This window comes from Ursus americanus, chromosome 21 (assembly GCF_024610735.1).
Source record: "Ursus americanus isolate L20-20 chromosome 21, mUrsAme1.1.p, whole genome shotgun sequence".
Lineage (NCBI taxonomy): Eukaryota > Metazoa > Chordata > Mammalia > Carnivora > Ursidae > Ursus > Ursus americanus.
This window is the reverse complement of record NC_142147.1, coordinates 51,957,766-51,972,298: the sequence shown is the minus strand read 5'-3', so window position 1 is coordinate 51,972,298 and position 14,533 is coordinate 51,957,766. Positions and strand designations below refer to the sequence as shown.

The following is a 14,533-nucleotide window of genomic DNA, read 5'->3' as shown; positions in this document are numbered from 1 at the left end:
AAGGGACAAGTGCTCACCACTGCGTGGAAGACATGTATATTCTTAAAGTTCCTCTTCACAGACTCTAAGCCTATTCTGATGCCAGTTTGGAGTTGTGAGAGTTAAAAACATTGCTATGCTGAGTACTTCTATTTTTTGTGGCATAAAACAGTGGTAAAGTAGATAACACGAATGCCAAGAGAAACCAAATGTTATAAAACCCTAATGCTGAACTGCGAATCTCTGGGGGAAAGTTAGAAATAGCCATAGAAATATCTATAGAAATATCTAATAAATTGTACTCTAGGAAAGAGAGGCTCTTGAAGAGTTAGTGAGAAGATGTTCCAAGGGCAATTGAAGGAGACTATTCATTAACAACAAAAGATGATAGAGGGAGAAAGGAAAGGAGATTACAGAAATGGAATAAAAGGAGCTGTTTACCTCAAGCTGTAACTCTTGAGACAGTTTTGCTTTTGGACTACAAGTTTTGAGAGTGTGTAAGGTAATTGGAAATAGCAGAAGGCTACCCAGTGGCCAGTTGAATTCCTGGAAGGCAGGCAGGAGGTACAGAGATCACAGAACAAGCACCATGAAGGCCAGGAAGGGAGAGAGCTCATCATGGGTACCAGGAAGATGGCTTCAGTGATTTCAACAAGATAAGAAGAAGGAAGACACCTGCAGAAGAACCTCCCTTAGACCTAGCACCCTCAGGTAAGTTCGCTCACCCGCAGGCCAGGAACATGGGAGCAAGAATAAAGAGGCAGGGAGGAAAATAGGGAGGGTACATCTGCTTTCCATGTAACCCTCTCAGTTAATCATAAAATGTGTGGATTTTGTTTGAGCATGCTGGTATACCTCTATCTCTGTGGCGCCTGATAGATATATCAAGAATAAACCCTACTTCATTCTATTACACCCTATGTTATTCTATTACACATGCACCATTAAAACACTAACCAAAGTGGAGATTATTTATAAAATTTGCCATCTGTAGCCCTCAAATTCATAAAATGAGAGATGGAAATGACATCACTATTCAAATAGTCTCTTCAAACACTTTGGAGATTTGTGACTTGAAGCTAACATTTTACCCACATGAATAGGTAAAATAAACTTCATCCAATGTTTAGATATGGTAACCAACCAAAGGCATTGGTAAGATGTCACAGCCTGGGTTCCTGGGGAGTAGATTCTGAGAAGCAGATTAGCTTGCTTAATTGAGAAGTTAAGAAGTGCCCCTGGGATCCACACCTGTATGCCTGTGGAAGGAAAGAAATGAACAGGATAGAGTAGGGAGAAGTGGATCTGCAAGGGAAACTCAACAGCCTCGGCTGACCCCATGTGGAGCTCTGTAGCTACAAGGATCCTTCAGCATTTTCCCAACTTGGATCAACATAGCTAGGTCTTCACTTGATATAGATTAGTCATTTTATGTGGGTCATTCTGGGAAGGATGTGTGTTTAAGCAAGGTAAATATGTAGCTGGAATGGTCTCTGAAGGGGCTGGTGGTTGAAGGTTATAACTGATAGCGCTCTTGGCTGTCAGGGCATTGAGTCCTTCACTGATGGGGGATTTGGGAAACACAGTAAATATTCACCCCCTGGAATGTCTGTGTGTTCAAGACTATACCAGAGAACATGGAGAAGATAGACAAATTAAATATTTAAGGTATGGTTCTCCACTTTAAGGAAAAGAGACCATGGAGCATGCACATTCAGGAGAAGTAGAGTATATTTGAAAGAGTCAGTTCTGACACGTACAAGTTGTATGAGCTTAACTATTCTATGGCTCAAACTTTTATTTGAAAATTATAGATAACAACTGTCTTAATTTTCTATAGCTACTGTAACAAGTTACTACAAACTTAGCAATAGAAAACAACACAGATTTATTATCTCACTGTTCTGTAGGCCAAAAGTCCAAGCAGGCTTGGCCAGTTTCATTTGCTTGGGATCCCACAAGGTAGGAATCAAAATGTCAGCAAAGCTGTGTCCCTTTTTGGAGGCTCTAAGGGAGAATCTGTTTTCTTATTCATACAGGATATTGGCAGAATTCAGTTTCTTGCCGTTTTAGGACTAGGGTCTTCATTTATTTGCTATCAGCTGAGGGCCACTCTCAGCTTCCAGAGGCCCTGAATATTCTTTGGCTTAGGGCCCACCTGCCCTCCATCTTCAAAGCCAGTAATAGTAGGTCAAGTCTCTCTCATGCTTGGCCTATTTCCTGCATCTTCTCCTGCTATATCTCTAATGGACTTCACTGTCTTCCTCTTCTACTTTTAAGGACTCATGTAGTGGATTGGGCCTACCCAAATAGCCCAGGATAATCCCTCTATTTTAAAGTTCATCACCTTAATTTGTGAAATTCCATTTGCCATGTAACATATTCACAGGTTGTTTCTATCAAAACTCACAGTGTTGCATGAGATTATGCTAAATGCCTGTATATCTGACATAGCATAGACCCTCAATAAACATAGCTTGCACCAGGAGTTTGGAAAAGAGACAAAGAAGCACTGTAGTCATCAGTGAAGTCTTCATGTAGGAGATGCTGAGTTTTTCAGGTTAGGAAGAATCTGGATATAAGGAAGGACAGGAAAAAGGCTATCATGTCATGAGAATAACATGAGCAAGAAAACAAGTGCAGCAAGTTCTTATAGCAAGATGCAGGATTTGAAGTCAAATAGACCTGAAACTTTTACTTTGTTTACAGTGAAGTCTGTTATCTCAAGCAATTTAATAAACTTCTCTGGGCCTCAGTATTCCTTGTGTGTGCATGTGTGTGTGTTCCAGGTGTGGAGCCTGCTTAAGATTCTCTCTCTCTCTCCCTCTCCCTCTGCCTCTTCCCATGCTTGCATGCTCTCTCTCTCCCTCTCTCTCTCTTTCAAAAAAATTAAATTAAAATCTAAAAAAGAAATAAATAAGTGTTTTGTTAGCTCAAGCTTCTTCTCTGAGAAAAGATTGCATCTTGCTTCCACTGCTTCTGATTGCCCTTTGCCATGAATTATGCTTTACTTCAGTATTAGGATTGAACATCCCCATTTATATTACCAAAGAGCCTTTACTCCTCTTCAGCTTATAATTTAAAAATTGCCTCATGTGTACCTCCCCTCTCCATCATAACACTAGTGGATAGGGTTAGATTTTGTACAACATTGCTAGAGAAGTTTAGATTTAATATTTTTATAAATGAGTCATTGAAGATTTTGTTCTGAGAATTTATAAGACTTTAGGAAGATGGTTTTGTCCACCAGATGAGAGAATATGAAGGCTGAGAGTGATTGAAAGTGGAGAGAAGGGCTCAGAGCTGTATTGCCCAACAATCCGGGCATGGGGTGATGAGGTTTTTCCCCCATCTATGGCATTCTTTGTAATGAGGAAAGAGAAACTTCTATCAGTGGCTTACAATATTTATGGTAGTTATCTGCAATGCGCATGGGATGAGCAAACTGCTAGATGCTTTTTAATTATTAAGTTATATATTATTAAGGAAGTCTGATGTTAGAGGGGATTCTGGCACATAGTTGAAAAATAACTTATGTTCTGCTTTTGGTCCTGCTACCAATTAACTGTGCAATTTTTGGGAAAACACTTAGGTCTGTAGTTTCCTCAGCCATTAAAAATGTAGTTTCCTCATTTAATAATATAAACTTCAAGGATCCTTTTGGTCTAGAATTATACTATTGTAAAAGAATAAATAATGCCTGAATTTGGAGAAACCTCCTTTCTTCTCTTTTTTCCAAGCATCATACATCATTCTTCAACTACAATTAATTTTTCACATGTATTTATATTTCATTAATCTGCATATGTGATCCCCTCACCAAGTATTTTTAAAAGAAGTGGAATTTAATTTAAAAATCACTATATGATATTTTAAAAGTAACTCAACATAAATGGAATCAACATTCAATAATTAAACTTTATTTCTTCATAAAACCACAAAATGATCAAAATTACATTTTCCTCTGGAGTTATAATATTCCAGTATTATGAAAAACTAAGAGATTTCCAAACCAAGGAAGCCAAATTCAGTGGCATGTTGATAATTTGAGGAAGTCCATGCATATGATGTATAGAGAAGGACGCCTCATTTATTAGCTCTAATGGATACAGGCATTAGCAGAGAATCTAAACACAATTATGTTATGGATAACTCTAAACTAAGCTTACAAAATTATGCATAAATATGACTGTGCCTAAGTCTTAAGAATTAACAATACTTCAAATTAAATAACGAAATTCCCATTCAGGAAACTGGGGAAGTGTCCAGTTTCACCATGCAACCAGTGCTTTGAAGAGAATGAAAATTATCATCCCTACTTCTAAGCAAAGAAATCACTTAAAACAGAGTAACATTTCTTCAAGTTTACTTTCTCTGGACAACTAATATTTAATTTTTTAAAATATTTATTTATTTGACAGAGAGCACAAGCACAAGCACAAGCAGGCGGAGCAGCAGAGGGAGAGGGAGAAGCAGCTTCCTGAGCAGGGAGCTCGGGATGGGGCTCAATCCCAGGACCCCGGGATCAAGACCTGAGCTGAAGGCAGACGCTTAACTGAGTCACCCAGGTGCCCCAATATTTTGACTTAAACAACACTTTTGGTGGATTGGAATAAGCTTGAAGTCAGAAGATTTGTGTTTAAATACTGCCACCTCCTTTTGCTAACTCTGTGGCATGGAACAAGGTCACATGTGTGTGATTATTTGGGACATGAAATGAATAATAGAGTTATATCTACCCTATGTTCTTCAAATGAGTATGGATAAGATACGATAAAATGATTAATGTGGAATTACTTTATAAAGTATTTACATTTATAATAACTTGATGAATTATTAGAGATAAAACAAAACAAAATATAATAGTATACATAAACAAATGATATATACTGCATTAACTTCATATTTTATGCAAATGTTGCAAAATAAACCACATTTCTTTTAATGACTCTACTTTCAGGATAATACGATCTATCTGAGAAGACATATAAACAAGAACACTTAACATTCTCCCACTAACACCATGGGAGCTTGTGTAAATCTCTAGGGCTTCAAGAAAACTCGGGGGCCCCCAAATCAATACCCATTCTTTACAGCTGAGGCAACTGAACTCCAGAGTTTTAAAGTATGACTTAAGGGAAAGATTCAGAAGAAAGCTGACATTTGCAATTGAGATTTGGTATTAATAGAGGAAAATGTTGCTAGTGCATCTTGCTTAATTGCAGATACAAGAGCCAAAGAGAACAGTAGTATCTCTAAATCATATCAGTTTCTAAGAATAGTGGGTAAAAAAATTGACTAAATAACGTGCAGATGTGACTTGAAAGTTGATGATAATCATGACAACCAAACTCCGTATGACGAACCTATGAGGATTTTCTTTCACAATGTAAAGTAGTGGTAAGACACCAGACAGGACTATTCAGTTTCCAATTAGACTTTCAACTTTGGCATGTGTGCCTTCATCAACCCATGAAATGGGCACTGTACTTTGCACAGTGCCCACGTGATGCTGTTTTTAGCAACCAGAGCACTAAAATTCTGCAAGTAGAATAGTCCTAGGCTGTCAGGCAGAACAAGGCACAGGTGCTCAATCTTGGAAGCCTACAACACTGTATTTTTTAAATGAGGGCTGTAATAGAAATGATTCCTTAAACTGTACAATGATTTACATACACTATCACTCATGATGGTTAGGTACAATATAGAGGTCTCCACTGTATAGACAAGGAACAAAATAAACGTGACTGAGGTCACATAGCAAGTGAATAATGAAGCTAGAACTATACTTCATATTCTCTAGCACAGAGTCCAGTCTTTTGTGTTTTCATAGTTCCACACTTGTCAATAATAACTATTATTTACCAACTACTTACAATGTGTCAAGCACTGTGCTGAGTTCTTTAGATGTTCCATTTCGTTCAGTGAACCCAAAACCCCACAGAGAAGGAAGCATTATTATCTGCATTTCATAGGCAAAGAAACTAAAGCTTGTGGGAGAAGTAGGAACACCTTGTTCAAGGTCACAGAGGTACCGAGGGGTGGAGCCAGCACCCACACCCCTGTCTGCCTGACTTCAGCCTGTCCTACTTCCTCTCCTAGGCAGCTTCTGTACCTCTGGCGGTTACCATTGTAGATGCTTCCCCTTCAAGGAGTTTGCCTTGAATCAAAAAGCAGTTTGACTTAAAAATAATAAGGCAGAACAGTGAAAGGACCTGCATTATTGCCCTTTTAGGGGTCTCTTTTCGTATCTAATATTAGAAAAATGATATTATTTTATATAATCCATACATGCTGCATTTCGTTCTCTGCTCAGTATTTCAGAGCAGAGCTCTCTATCAGGCTGTTGTTTTTTTTTTTTTTTCCCAATTCCTACCTCACAAAACATAGTATGCATGTATATGGTTATATGTATATCTCCCCTGGGGCCACCTCCTGTTCTACATGCTCAGAGAGTCCCGGACAATGACAAATATTCTAAAACCTCCACGTGGCCCTGATTGTTCAGCTACATTACTAATGATGTCTCTATATTTTCCAGAATCTAATATACTCTTGAAAAATATTAATTTAACTTCCCACTACCAGCATTCATCCTTTCCCTCCTTGTTTTTTTCCCTTCTTTCCTACTTTCTTTCCTCCCCACATTCTTTTTTTCTTTCCTTCCTTCCATCCTTCCATATAATAATAATTCAAAGTGATTATTAAGTGCAAACATGAACTGGGGGAACAAACTGTCTGGCCAGGACAAGAGCCCATATATGTATTAAAGAGTAATAATGTGTCACAGACTATACACAATGTAGATTTCTCTGTAAATTAACAAAGATCATGAAAAACAGTTCCCTATGAAAGGCCAGAACTGACCCTTGAATAGTACCAAAATACATAAAGAAGAAGGGAGAGGCAAGAGAACCTTTTATAAATTTCAAACAGTGGGCACTATGAATTTGGTCTCTTCTCTCAGCAAATCACCCCCTCGCTTTCCAACCAACCAACACAGACCATGGGCATGCAGTTCTCCAGTTTAACACCCTGTCTTGCACCTCTGTTTCTTTGCCTTTGCTGCCCCCTCTCTCTGGAATAGTCTCCCAACCTACCATCCAAATCTCCTGACTTTCTGTGAAAAGTCAGCTCAAGGGTAAATCTGTAAATCCTTTGTGAAGCTCTCTCTGGTTCCTCCAGACTGGCTAGGCTTGCCTTCCTTGAGCCCCAGTGCACACTGCATGTAACCCCACTGTAGCTGTCATCACTATGTTGGATCAATGCCTATCCCACACTGTTTCCACACCGCACTGTGAGTTATTTGTTGTCTAGATCCCAGAACACCAGCAGCCTGGAATGCTTACTAAACAACCAAATACATTCCAGGAATGAATACATTCTATAAAAACATTTGTGAACTTGGTCTATATAATTTGGGTACAAGAGTGGTGGCTCTAAGTGTTAAGAGCTCCATCTAATTCAGGCTAGTCTCAAAAATATTTACTCTGTGGCTTAACTATGAGGAAAAGAATTAAAAGGCATGGTTTGAGAATGTGAGAACCTTCACCATGAAATGAACTATATGCAATATAAGTATCTAACTGATGAATAAATATGCATGAAAGAGATGAATGAGGCATTCATATGACAACAGTGTCTGAGTCTTCTAGAAGTGGTTGGTGATTGCAGGCTTCAGTGGAACATAATGAATAAAAGACGAGGCTGTATGTGTTTTAGGTAGGTGGATGGGTGTGCAGTACAGAGAACTGGTAACAAAGAGGAAGAATATTCAGGAATACCTAAAATAAGTAATTCATTCCCCGGTGAAAGTGAAAACCCCAAACATGACTGTTGCTAAAAGTATCACAATTACATAACATCTTAAACAAATTTTGTGTATTTTTTAATAATAAAATGGATCATTCTCCAGATGGAAAGGGGATATCGCACATGTCAACCAACATCTGGAGACTGATTGTATGAAAGTGGGAAAGAACATATAAAAGTTTTCCAGCTTCACAGAAGGTGAAGTTAGCAAGAAGAGGGAATAGAATCATCAGAAGTTAGAGCTGGAAGGTTTATGGGAATCATCTTCTTTTGCTACCTTATTTTCCAATGAGGAAACCTTTCAGAGTCCAGAAAGGTAAAGGAACTTACCAGCTAGTCAAAGAATTTAAAAATGTCAGAATTGGAGCTAAAACCTGAGATTTCTGATTCCCAGTCCGATGTCCTTTCTTCTATACTAGGCTACATCAAAATCAGGCCAAAAATAAAATGCTAAAGCTACTAGGCTTACCGTTCAGAAGAGTCTGTATAAGGAAATAGATTTGTTCCATGTTTCAATGTCAAGTCTTTGTTTCCTTGTTTACAGAAAGAGCAACTTGGACCACAGTCTCCTACTGACATCTGGTGACTGAATCAGGGTAATACAAAATACAGGATAATAAAAACAAAGCACTTTTGCACTTTTGTTTATTAACATTTTCTAGGGTAATTAAATTGAAAATTTGGAAGATATGTTCTAATATTTGAAATTAGTCTTTTATGTTTCCCTTCTTCATTAGTATGTCTACAAACAAGGCTTCGTTTTATAGTAATTCTCTTATTTGTAATAACAGTGAATTATTGCCAATCTCGTGCCATCTGAGTCCAAATTACCTAATCTATTCAACAAAGGTTTATGAGCACCTACTATGTGACAGAAACAGTTCTAGTGACTGGGGATGCAAAGATAGGTATCTATCATCCCCTTATTTAGGAACCTCACGGTCTAGCTGAGGAAATAAAGCCATTACAGGGAACTATAATACAATGTGATAAGGGCTAAATGAAGGTATGTATAAAATATGCTGCAGAAGGAGTGACTGTCTGGGAAATCAGGAAGGCTTCAGAGAAAATGAGACCTTCTTAATTTAAAAGGGGGTTTGGGAGTCCATCTGACTTAGAAAGCAAAAGGTCCCAATTCATTCTCTCAAGTATAACACAAAGCATCTAACATTTAAATGTACTTTTATTAACTTTCATTTAATGAGTATGACTGTCACACTATATTTCTTCAATTTTAATCAACTTGGTCCTTGTAGAAAAGAAGAGTATGCTACTATTTCTGGTCAATAACACAGGGATGTTTCTAATATTCTCACTATGTTTATTTCTATATCTGGTGAGTAGAGAAGCTGGAGGAAAGAACCCAGAGTTGTCTGACTTTAAAGCATTCCAGTGTCACTTATTGAGTGACTAAGATGTGTCAGATATTCTTCATTGTGTGGGAGACAAAATAGTAAATGAAATCCAGACCCTCATTATACTTATAATCTAGAGTGGAGGGTGGTCAATAAATAAATAAGTAAAACATGTTAGGTAGATATAAGTATTATTAGAGAAAATTGAGTAGAGATGGGGAATAGATAGTGCTGGGAGGGGTAATTTTAAAGATGGTGGTCAAGGAAAGCGTCCCAGAGAAATTGACATTTTAGCAAAGGTGTGAAGGAGCAATGGAGGGGGACATGCAGGTATTTGAGGAAGAGAGCTCCAAGAAGGAGGAACCGTAAGAGCAAAATCTCTGTGTTGGGAACATGTGTAGAGTATGACAAACACCAAGGAGGACAATGTGACTAATGAATGAGGCCCAGAAAGAGTAGAAGAAATTTGTTCTGAAAAAAACAAATAAACAAACAAACAAAAAACAGGGGCCTGTTAGCCCTTGTAAGGAGCATGGTGAAAAACCATTGTAGAGTTTAGGGTACAGGGGTAACATTACTCAATCTGATCCAGGTGCCATGTTCAGAACAGACCATAAGAGGGAGGTACATGCTGAATCAGAGAGACCAAAAGTAGAGTATCATATTTATCTAGGAAACAGATGATGGCCACTTGGAGAAATTTGGCAGCGGGAGAGGAGTCACCAGATTGTTTATACATTCTGAAGGTACAATTAACAGAATTGATTGATGGAGAAAATATGTAAGAGAAAAAGAGAAAAGTCCATTGGGGGTGACTCCAGGTTGCTTAAGCAATTGGAAGGGAAAATTGACATTAAATGCTAAGGAAGATCCAGTTTGGAGGAGCTGAATATCAAGCTCCAGGATATATTAAATTTAAGGTGTCTATTAACTGCAGAAGGGAGGATGTTCAGTAGCAGTTGAATAGAATTCCAAGTTCAGGGGAAGAACATTTGAGCATCATCAAAATACAGATAATATTTAAAACAGTCATATTTGGTGATATGGAGTTGAGAGTTTGTGTTGATAGGGAAGAGAAGAGAAGTAAGGACAGAACCCCAGTGAACTTCAGTGGAAAGATGAGAAGAATCAGTAGAGAGAGCTGCAAGAAGCAGCAAAGGGGATTAGAAGAAGTGAGAGAGTAGCTTCCAGAAGTCAAGTTGAAGTAAATATTCCTAGGAGAGATTTATTCATGGCATCACTGCTGCTGAGAGTTTAGTTAGGACAAAGACTGAGACTTTATCATTGCATTTAGCAGCTACAGAAGTCATGGGTAATCTTGAGAAGAGCTGCTTTTGGAGTAGACTCACGTGAGAACAGGAAGAAAGAAAGGGGACAAGAGAATGAATACAAGAAATCTCTTTCAAGGAATTTTGATGTATAGGGAAGCAGAGAAATCAGGTGATAGTTGGAGGTTATTTTAAAGAAGGGGGTTATTTTTCAAAAGATATTACAGTATGCCTGCATGTTTATGGGAATAACCTGGTTGAGCTGAAAAAAATGTGACTTACGGAAGAAAGAGAGCCTAACTGCTAAAGTAGTTTTTTAAGGAGGACAGAGAAAAAATGATCTGGAAGTGTCAACTATGAGAAAGGACCTCTCTATGTCTAGGTCCAGTGACAGAAGAGGTCTGGGAGACAAACCAGCAAACACATGAGAAAACACTAAGTTTGTTCTTGCTGTTATTCTTCCAACAGATATTTATTAGAATGCCAACTATATTCAGGTCACTAAATGAGGACTTTTTTTGTAAAGATTTTGTTTATTTATTTATTTTAGAGAGAGAGAGAGAGAGAGCATGCGAGAGCACATGAGCGGGTGGAGGGGCAGAGGGAGAGGGAGAATCTCAAGCAGACTCTGCACCACATGCATGCAAGGCTTGATCTCATGACACTGAGATCACAACCTGAGCCAAAACCAAGAGTCAGATGCCTAACCAACTGAGCCACCCAGGCGCCCCATAAATAAGGACTTCTTAAATGAAGAGCATTATTTGATCGTGCTATTTTCATAGGTTTCATTCATTTCTATTGGCACCCAGCATGTTTGAGAGGAAGATAGACATTCATATCCCTGTGTTCTAGCCAATTTCCAACTCAGAAAACCATACAGTGCTTTCCTACATCTGTTCCTGCTATTTCGATTGAAAAAGCTATTTTCTGCTTCTTCTCTATGGTGTTCAGCAGAAAGAATAGTGCCTGTGTGTTTCCAGAGTGGGAGACTCAAATCAAGCGGTGTTTTATATTGTCTCCTAATGGTGACACAGTCTCTTCAAAGTGCTTTCAGAGTCTGCAGAGGAAAAGTATCCAACAAATATCAGAGCTGCTAGGAACTTAATCATGCGCCCTAAGCAGCAGATCACTCAAATATAATTGGCCAGAGATTTCATTTTAATCTTTTTTGCTGGTCACATGTCACACCTCTGTACCCCATGTGTTCTTGCTCCCGGGCTTACAAATTGTGTTTTCTTGAATTCGTTCTCATTTTCAATTCACAGAATCATGCTTCTTCTTTGACGACAGTCTTTCACTCTGATAGTTCAATTCATCCACATGCTTATAATGAGCAAGATCTCAGGTCGTAGGGGGAAAGGGAATGAAAAGATGAATGAATTCTGGTCCCTCCAGGCCATGAGCCTGCTGCGAAGAAGGAAGTTTGGTTCACTCTGCCTCCCTAATCCTTTGACCAGGAAAGAACAGAATATTGTTTTAAGCCTCCTCACTTTAGCAATCCCCTGGGGTGGTGCCTGCAAATAGGAATTATTAGCAGGAACCTCCAATGCTTCGTGTGTATGCTAAGCCAGCCTAATAACACACCTATATTTCTGATCTGGATCTTCCCTTTAGTAAGTGCTAAGGGATCCTACTTCCCCAAATTTCTTCCGGCTTCAATGTTTTCAGCTCATGTTACCACTTCGCAGAAGTTCTATTTCTCTCCTCTTTACTCTTAAGTAAAATCTACAGATTTTTAAGAATACAAAGTGTTCTAAAATCTGCCTGCAATCTATCTTCTGACTCTGCGTTTGGGGGGGGGGAGGGACAGTCTTTTTCATGGAAAAAAACAAAACAAAACAAAACCAGAGCTTGTGGAGGTAGAGATCTCATTCTAAATCACAGTTAATAAGTCTGGGTGAATAAGTCTGGGTGGTATATAGTATAGTATAGTAACATGAGTTCAAAACAATGGTTGAGCAAACTTCAATATCCTCATCTGTAAAGTGGGACAACTATAGGCTACCTCAGAAAATGTGAAGATAATTAAGACAATGTAAGTCTTTATTCCAGTCCCTGGCACTTAGTAAGCCTTAAAAAAATAATAATACTTATCATTGCCCTATCATTCTACTTAGTCTACTTCTCTATGCTCCAGACAGATGGACTGCTCACAACCCAGAGGTTCTTGCTCATTCTCATCTTGGTAAGTGTAAGTGGGCTCTCTCCCCACCATCTATCAAAATCAACTGCTCTTTGTAAGCAGTGCTCAAATGCCCTTCCTTAGAGGCCTTCCCAGACCATCCCATGGCCAAGGGCTATCACTGTTCCCTGTTCCTTATACATAGCTGTTTCTTTCCTACTTGACAATTATCACATATTTGTATGCACTGAAATTGCTGTTATAAAAACATGGTTTTCTTTCTTTTCCTTCAAACTATTTACATATCATACAATTGTTTTCTCTTTGTGTATATTCTTTTTTTAACCTTTGTGTATATTCCTTTTGTTTTAAAGATTCATTTATTTATTTGAAAGAGAGAGAGAGCATGTGTGTGAGCAGAGGGCGAGAGAGAGAATCCTCAAGAAGACTCTCCACTGAGTGTGGAGCCTGATGCAGGGCTCAATGTGGGGCTCGATCCAGGACCCCGAGATTACTACTTGAGCCAAAATCAAGAGTCATATGCTCAACCTCAAAAGACTGAGCCACCCAGGTGTTGCCTTTGTGTGTATTAATGCTCCACCCCACCACTGTCATCCAGACAATATATCCCATGAAAGTAGAGATCATCATTTCTTGTGTTTACCACTTTATGACCCTCAAGTTGACTGAGTGCTAGTTACATAATTATATCAAGCTCTCAATAAATATTAGATGAATAAATTTTGGATCTTAAGACAGGAATCATGTCTTACATTTTCTTTCCCTTACAAAACTACCACAGACTAAAGCATGTGACAGGCAAGGTTTTTTCCCTTGATGAATGCATACTCCAGTGTGGAAAAAAATACCAAAGAAAAAAATCTGCAGTTAATAAGATAATTGTTTTATAGAGGCACTGCATTTATTCTCCAGGGCTGCTACCACCAAATAACACAACTGAGTGGCTTAAACAAGAGGAACTTATTATCTCACAGTTCTGGAGGCTAGAAGTCCAAGATCAAGGTGTTGGTAGGGTTGGTTCCTTCCAAGGGCAGTGGGAAAAAAGATCTCTTTCATGCCCTTACTCTACCTTCCACTGTTTGCCGACAATCACTGGTGCTCCTGGGCACATAGAAGCATCACCCTAATCCCTGCCTTGTTTTCACAAGGCCTTCTCCCTCTATGAATGTCTATGTCCAAATTTTCTTTTTTCATAAGGACACCGGTCATGTTGCATATTGCATTAGGGCCTACTCTAATGGCCTCATTTTAGCTTGATTTCCTGTGCAAAGGCCCAGTCTCCAAAGAAGATCATATTCTGAATTAGTGGGAGTTAGGACGTCAATATGTAAATTTGGGGGGAAACATTTAACATATAACAGGCCCATATCAATTTGGCTGGAGCAGAGAAATAACTCATTTCTAGACTTAAGTTCACAAAAAGATCTGAGGTGGCTTACAGAAGATTTACAAAGTGCATGGGGCGCCTGGGTGGCTCAGTCGTTAAGCGTCTGCCTTTGGCTCAGGGCATGATCACGGCGTTCTGGGATAGAGCCCCGCATCGGGCTCCTCGGCTGGGAGCCTGCTTCTTCCTCTCTCACTCCCCCTGCTTGTGTTCCCTCTCTCACTGGCTGTCTCTCTCTGTCAAATAAATAGATAAAATCTTTAAAAAAAAAGAAGATTTACAAAGTGCAACAGAATAAAAAATAAGCAAGGATATAGGGAAGATGTGTTAAATTAGCATGCTTCCCTAACATGTTATGGCACATAAAATGGTTAACCAATAATAATTCTAAACTGTTTCAATCAAAGGGAGATAATAAATGCTGTTATATATGAAGTGTCAGGTCACCCATGTTTCTGTCCAACGAGAGGAAGCTTTCATTTGGAATCTCCATGAATATACTCTTCCTGTGAAGCGAGCTACGTTTTTAATGGTGCAGGCAGATCATTGATCAACACACACTGGGAGAATCAGAGACAGAGAGGAAGAA

General features: G+C 38.8%; 1 long non-coding RNA gene across 1 annotated transcript; it reads left to right on the top strand.

The window, feature by feature from the left end:
* Nucleotides 1-2: 2 nt before the first annotated feature.
* On the top strand, nucleotides 3-12,758 carry LOC148108306 (uncharacterized). The gene is made up of 4 exons (XR_015728135.1): nucleotides 3-690; nucleotides 4,401-4,547; nucleotides 8,336-8,387; nucleotides 12,555-12,758. It is a non-coding gene; the product is annotated as an uncharacterized LOC148108306 (long non-coding RNA).
* The last annotated feature ends 1,775 nt before the right edge of the window (nucleotides 12,759-14,533 follow it).